We start from the raw sequence: 7794 nt of genomic DNA, 5'->3' as shown, positions 1-7794 counted from the left end.
AATCCCAGGATCGCTTCATTCTAACACATTATGTTCTGGATGCACGCCTGAATAAACATGGTTTATTTGTATGTCCATATGCGATATATATATATAAAAGCTAGTTTAAAAGTTGAAACATTTTTCCATTCTTATTTTCCAAGTTACAGTGTGAGATCTATTTTTAATTTCTCAGACTGCAATAGAGGGTGTGGATATTGGAAATATTTGTCTTATTATCATTGGAACACTTAAAGGAATTACTATGTGTGTTTCAAAAAAGGTTTAGTATGGGATAACCTATGTTTAAGAGGTATTTCACCTCTGCATAATTTGAAGAGCATACGATAATCATTTGAAACAAAAAGTAACGTATGTCTGTCAAAAAAAAAAGACATGTCCAAGAAACCGACATTATAGGTAAATGTTAAAAATTTCAACCCCATTTATTCATAAATTTAGCACATAAGGGATAATTTTTATTAGATATAAAGTTCCACTGATTGAAAAAAAAATCTATGCAAATTGTCGTAAAAAGATCACTAACCGTGGGATCAAAGCTGTATCATTTGTCCTTACAGAGAAGTGCATAGCACTCATTTCACATCCCACAAAACTATAATGGTGTGTCAAAAATATCATTTCAACTACATTGTCAGTCTAGTCTGATTTGTATAAATAACAGTTTGTTCTAAGAAAAGGAGAAGATTTAAAGAAAGAATTACAATCAGGTCGTTTGTTTTCTCATTTGAATTGTTTCACATTTTGTATATTGAAGCCTTTCATAGCTGACTTTACGGTATTGATTTTAATCATTGTCGAAACCTCACGGCGACAGTTATTAAAATCTACGTACATTTTTCCAAGGTGGATAGTTGTCTCATTGTCATTCATATTACATCTTCTTGTTTTGATATAGTCAAAAATTAATGTAAGTGCATATACCGATACTCGTCTGACATTTATAAATGTAGAGCAACGTGTTATCCAATTATCATTAGAGAGTTGCATCCTAACCCAATTTTTTTCTCAGTTATGTGTCATTTACTAGTATGCAAGTGTAAATATTGGCAATTGTAGTATACCTCAAAACTCTGATTACCATTTGATGAAAAATGCAAGATTTGCTTCCCTTTGACTTAAAAGTGTGCATACACCACATAAATATAAGATGTCATTTATGAATAGAACTTTTATTAACTACGAAATTGTTTCTGATAATAACATTAATGGTAACACTTTTTTTTTTAACAGATTGACAAAAATAATGTATCTTAATCTATTTCTTATCAGAAAAATTGAAACATAGACTTTGTCAGTTGAAAATAAATTTCTAGAAACTACGAATTAAGTTTCAGAAGTTGATAGTTTCTATCCATTCGCTTTTGATTTTGCCATTTGATTACGGATTTTCCATTTTGAATTTTCCTCGGAGTTAAGTACTTTTGTTATTTTGCTTTTTATAATGCAAAACAATTTAAGGTAACTGAAAAAAAGGTTAGGCTAATATTCGCGGTATTGATTTTTCATGAATTTTCTAAAATTTAAATTAAATATAATGAGATAATTGTCGAAACCAATTAATTTCAGAATTGATAAGAATGACAAATGTTGCTTCTTTTTGTTCAGAACGTCTTTAGTAAGCCATAACATATATAAAAGGATAGGTAGCATCTGTTGTCAATTATTATAGTATTTCTGTAACAAGTGTTCATTAATAACACGTCTGTGATGATTAGCATTCTAAATTATTATTAGAGATTAACAGTTCGTAACAATGTTATTGGTTATAGGTACCATACTTAATAAAGGCAACAGAAGTATACCGCTGTTTTCAATAGTCAAAAATTTATTAGAAAATGCCTGTACCAAGTCAGGAATATGACAGTTGTTATCCAATCGTTTGATGTATTTGGGCTTTTGATTATGTATAGATTTCCTCTTTATTTTTCTGTCATTATATCTATGATAAAATATGTACACAGGCTTAACAAATTGGACAAAGGGTTACTTTATGATGCTTATGCTTGTAATAAAATTTTAGATGCAGAAAACATTAATTGTTGGTATTCATCTATGAGATATGTACTTCAATCACTTGATATACAAAGCTTAGATACAAAGCTCAATAATTAAATTAATTAAATTTGTAAAATGTAAACTTTGTAATAGTTTTAAAACATTTTGGTTGGTCAAAAGATCTGAATCCTTATCACAAGGTAATAGTAAATTAGAAAATTATTTCAACCTGAAGACTGACTTTGTAAAGGAGGCTTATTTATCAATTAAAGATTTTAGTATAAGAAGAGCTATATGTAAAATGAGAATAAGTGCTCATGATCCTAGAATTGAGAAAGATAGATATAGTAAAAAATACAAAGAGAGAACTCAACGTCTATGTCATCACTGCTTATCACATGGATCAAATTCTATTGAAGATGAGACCCATTTTACAGTAAATTGTCCATTATACATGTTATATAATGAACAGAGGAAATTATTATGTAATAAAGTTTTGTACTAATTTTAAAGAACTACCTAATGATAAGAAATATTTCTGGCAGTTCACAAATGAGCATTTACCAACTCTCATATGCCTAGGAAATTACATTATTAAAGGTTTAGAAATAAGATCCAGATGTAAACAAAACATATGAAATAATATAATATTTTATTGTTATAAGATTTAATATAATAGTTATATAAAACACATGTTGTGTTAGGCTCTGATCCTGTCCATAACGTTATAGTATGGTATTAGTTTTCTGTTTTGCTTTTTCCAATCATATTGTGTTGTAAAATGATGCCCTTTATGGGTTCTTGATTAGATAATAAAATTCTTATCTTATCTAATCTTATCTTATCTTATAACACTGGACACTTTTAATTTGCAAAACACACATTTGCAAATCCGCCGCCGCCTCAAACAAGAGCTACAATATCATGTATATAACCAAAATGTGCAGAATTACATGGGATTCAATAATTTCATTGGTTTTCTACAGTTACTTTCATATTTATTTTGCAATTTGAATTATAAAAACATGGGATTTTCAATATCCCATGGGACAGGGCAAAATCCCATGGGATTTACCATTATCCCATGGGATTTTGGTTAAATCCCATGGGATTTTTTTTTGTCCCATGGGATTATTGTAGTCCCATGGGATATTTGTTGTCCCATGGGACAAAAAAAATCCCATGGGATTTTTATTATCCCATGGGATTTTTAATATCCCATGGGACAAATTAAAATCCTATGGGATTCTAATTGTAAATATATAGATATAAATAAACAGTAATGTGTATGTTACAATGTATTCTATTTGGTAGTAAATTATTATAAGATGAATCTTTTTAATTGAATATCTTTTTTTCTTGGGAAATGTTAATTTAGCATATTGTTCTTTAACTGTTCAAAACTAAACTTTTAAACAACAAAGCAGATAATGTAAGTATCAATATATGTTTATTCATGAATTATAGAATACTTTCTTGAAACACAATTATTTGCCATTTGAAATCAATAAAAACTCTATTGTTAAAGATAGATATTCTTAACATACTAGTAGCTATTTAAGTAAATCTATTTTTTTCACAATATCCCTCAACACAAAACATTAATAGTTTCTTATCATCCAGCATTGTTTGATGGTATAGTCCACTTTTTGGACATTCAGCACAGAACTTTGACATTATTGTGGTTTCAATATTTTTTTGAATTTAAAAGAACTTCAAATCATTGACTGAGTGATGAAAATAATAACTGATCCAACTTTTTTCTTTGAATTTATTCTGGTCTTGTTTCTATGTTTTCTCCATTTATTTTAGGTGGTGAATTTCAATCCTTCTGAAAAAGAACCAATAAAATCTAAAGTAATGGATTATACAAAATTGTTTTCATACATGTAGCAGTAATATGATTTTCAATAAAAATAGCTATGCGGTATGGATTTTACTGATTGTTAAAGGTTGTCCAGTGTCATCAGTTGCTAACGGCCTACATCCTTTGGTCTCTGATGGAGGGTTGTCAAATTAGCAATATACCACATCTTCCTATTCTAATACCATATAACAATCAATTAATTTATTCTTCTTTATAAAATTTGGGTATTTTCCCAAGTTATATACATAATATATATATATACTGTAAATTCGGAATTAATGTAAGTTTTTTTTTATTGCGAAAAATGCAACGGAGTTGTAAACGCAATAATTTAAACTCGTATTATGAAATATTTTATATGGATTAAACAGGATTTTTCAAAATCGTAAAATTTAAAATCGCATTTAAGTCTAAAATGACAGAATCGCAATAATAAATGCACGCAATAATTTATGAATTTTACAGTATAAAGATCAATGTTAAAAGTTAAAACTTTAGACAACTATAATAACATTCCATTATTCACAAGAATTTGCAATATATTATACAAAATGCAGACAACAGAAACAATATTTCTTTAAGCTTTTGAAGTTCAGACAGATTTCAATTTGTGTTTTATTTTAATGAAAAAATACCTTGAACATATTGGAAATTATAACATTGATACAAACAAAATATGTATGTTTTATCCTTTATTTTTGTGTTGTTGGCTTGCTGTCTCATTTTAATATACATTTAAACATACATCAATAATCTTCTTCTTTATTAAAAGTAAAAATGGGATATTTTTGATTTTGATATCCCAAAACATTATAGTTCTATCACATAACTTATTACCAAGTTCAAAAACACCAATGTGTTTGATATTAATTTTAAGACATGTATAAATGTTCCAGACCATATCAGTATTCGGATCTTACTTTTATGGTCCAGAACTTACAGTCCCACCATATGTGTACAGTCAGACCATTTAAGTATACTTGTACTGTCTGGTACCAGCTCAACCAAACCTGTGTTTTTATTTTAACTGCAATTAAACTTTTTGTATTAATCTATTAAAGATTTCAGTTATGTTGATCTGTACTGTACATTTGTTTGTAATAAACTTGACCAACTTCTTAAAATTGGGCAGACTGTATGCGTACAGTCCAAATACTTGTTTGTTCTGGAACATAAACATGATTAACAAGCATTTGGCAGGATGTCATGCTAAAATCCCATTAATATTAGTACTAAATTTTGAGTATATACATGTAAATCCACAAGTTACTTACTGAAATTCATGGTGAACACTCACCAAAAACTTACAATTTAGAGGAAAGACTGGAAAGATGAATGCACTAACACTATCAAAACAGAGCATAAAACTTACCGAAAAACAAGATGTTTTACATTTATCCAGGAGCAGGATAATTGAAAAGTTGTTTTTTTCTTTCTCTGCTGTCCATCATATAACCTTTGAATTCATTCATGCAAAATATGAAAATCTGCAAAGGTAAGACCTAGAACCTCAACTTATCCACATTTTGAATTTTGAACTGCATACTTGTCCTTTTCATCTTGCTGACAACCTAAACATAAAAAAATGATAAAAACATAATTCTAGATTGAATTTGTGTTTTTATTTTTGTTGGTACATGTACAAACAATTTTCCCAACTTTAAAACGAAAACATCATCACCAAAGAGGAGGTCATACTAACCTCCGAAATATTTAAACAAACCGAAATTATTACTTGATTAAGATCTTGTCGTAAATTAATGGCATAGATACTCTTATTTTTGAAAACTTGATGTCTATTGCATACTTATATTCCTTTGTACGAGAGTATGCATATTAAGATTGACTCCATGGACTTTAATGTAAGCATGATTAATTTTACAGTCACTGACAGTTTTTCAGCTCTATGTGTACATTTTGAGAGAATCTTGCAATACTGTATATTCTGATATTCAGAACTTATTGTGAGGTTTTTATTAATACAACTGAAAGCTGTATCTCGTTTTCATTTCTGATACATATTTATGAGCTGAAGACCAGTGCCGAATTTTTCTCACTGCATTGAAGACCCATAGGTGACCTTCGGCCGTTGTCTGCTCTTTGATTGGGTTGTTGTCTCTTTGTCAAATTCCCAGTTTCCACTTCCCATTTTATCAATGTTTATATCATGTATGCTGATTTTTCTTAAATTACAATATTCAATCATGCAATTTTGTCTATTATTGAAAATACGATAAGCAAAAATAAATGCACAAAAAATTTAACATTGTTATATATATGTAAAAGACTTTTTTTTAAATTCAAAACAGTTGCCTACACTGTTAATTTCCTTGTTTGATTTCATATTTTTAAAGCCTTTATAGCTAGCTAGATGGTATGCCGGGGCGGATCCAGCCATTTTAAAAAGGGGGGTTCCCAACCCAAGACAAAGGGGATGATCCTATATTCATTTGATTTGTTTTATTGTCTCATACAAGAATATATATGGTTTGATGGTGGGGATCAGGGATCCTGAAATTTTTTCACCTAACCACTGGATGACAGGGGATCTCAACCATTTAAAAGTTTCTCAAACATGTGGGGGTGGGGGTGAACCCCATGGACTCTCCCTATATTTCCTTTGATTTGTTTTATTGTTCTATACAAGAATATATAAATATGGTTTAGGGGTGGGGATCTTGACCGTTTACAAGTTTTCAAACTAGAGGGGGTGGGACTTCACTTTTATTTTATTTCATTATTAATTTTATTGTCCCCGACAAGAATATATATGGTTTAGGGGTGGGGATCTGGATCGTTCACAAGATAATAGCACATTCTCAAATTGAACAGAGTGGGGTAACCCCCAAAGACCTCCTTTTAATTTCATTTGATTTGTTTTATCGTCCCATTCAAGAAAATATATGGTTTAGGGATGGGGATCTGGACCGTTTACAAGATAATAGCATATTCTCAAATTGAAAGGGGTGGGGATTACCTCCCATGGACTCACCCTCCCTTCTTTCTTCCCCCCGAAATACCTTTTAATAAGCCCCAATGCACAGATAGTTCACAGTATTTTCCCTTGATTTACACTAAAGAATATACACTATACAGGTGTAAATTTTTTTTTAAAAGATAATACAACTAAGACCACCATGACCACAGTGGTGGATCCAGAATTTTTCATAAGTGGGGCCCACCGACTGCCTAAGAGGGGCCTGCTCCTGCCATGACTCAGTGATTCCATATATAATCAACCAATTCTTTTCCCAAACAGGGGGCCCTGAACTCCTGATTCCCCCTTTTTTCCCCTCATTTCAATCACCCTGATATAAATTTAGTTTTATCACTTACAATAGGAATGGTTTAAATTCCCCAATAATTCTTATATACCATTAATATCAACATATTTCGTTTTTGATAATTGAAAGGCAAAAGTTTTCTATGGGTAGAAATGGATAGTGGGAAGCTTTCAGATTCACACCATGCCGGTGGCTGTGTTCAAAGTGCTGGGTTTTTATGACCCTCGTTGTTTGCGGACTAACTATTTAGGCCAGTGGTGGATAATAGTGTGCGTGCATTAATCTTCTATACCTTCTTAATCAATATATTCAAATACTGACGGCAAGTGTTGTAATGATGTATCAATGTCTTTTTGAAATCACCGTGCTATTTACATGTGGGATCGAGAATGCAGGGGAAGGAAACTTGTCAATTATGTTTATTTCTAAGCCAAAATAAAATGAGCCGCCTGGGTAATAACAGTGCACGTAAGGCTCGTCTCGGAGGGGTGTCTTTTTTTCTGTCTTCTTTTTATGCCCCACCTACGATAGTAGAGGGGCATTATGTTTTCTGGTCTGTGCCTCCGTTCGTTCGTCCGTTCGTTCGTCCTGTTTCAGGTTAAAGTTTTTGGTCGAGGTAGTTTTTGATGAAGTTGAAGTCCAATC

The 7794-nt window shown here is 30.9% G+C and overlaps 1 long non-coding RNA gene across 1 annotated transcript; it reads right to left on the bottom strand.

The window, feature by feature from the left end:
• Nucleotides 1-3665: 3665 nt before the first annotated feature.
• LOC139488202 (uncharacterized) lies at nucleotides 3666-7570 on the bottom strand. Its single transcript, XR_011655940.1, has 3 exons — nucleotides 7442-7570; nucleotides 5238-5436; nucleotides 3666-3829 (listed from the first exon to the last, which is right to left on the bottom strand). It is a non-coding gene; the product is annotated as an uncharacterized lncRNA (long non-coding RNA).
• Nucleotides 7571-7794: the final 224 nt, after the last annotated feature.

The sequence above is a fragment of the Mytilus edulis genome, chromosome 9 (assembly GCF_963676685.1).
Source record: "Mytilus edulis chromosome 9, xbMytEdul2.2, whole genome shotgun sequence".
NCBI lineage: Eukaryota > Metazoa > Mollusca > Bivalvia > Mytilida > Mytilidae > Mytilus > Mytilus edulis.
The sequence above is the reverse complement of the archived record's forward strand: the minus strand, read 5'-3'. Positions and strand labels throughout refer to the sequence as shown.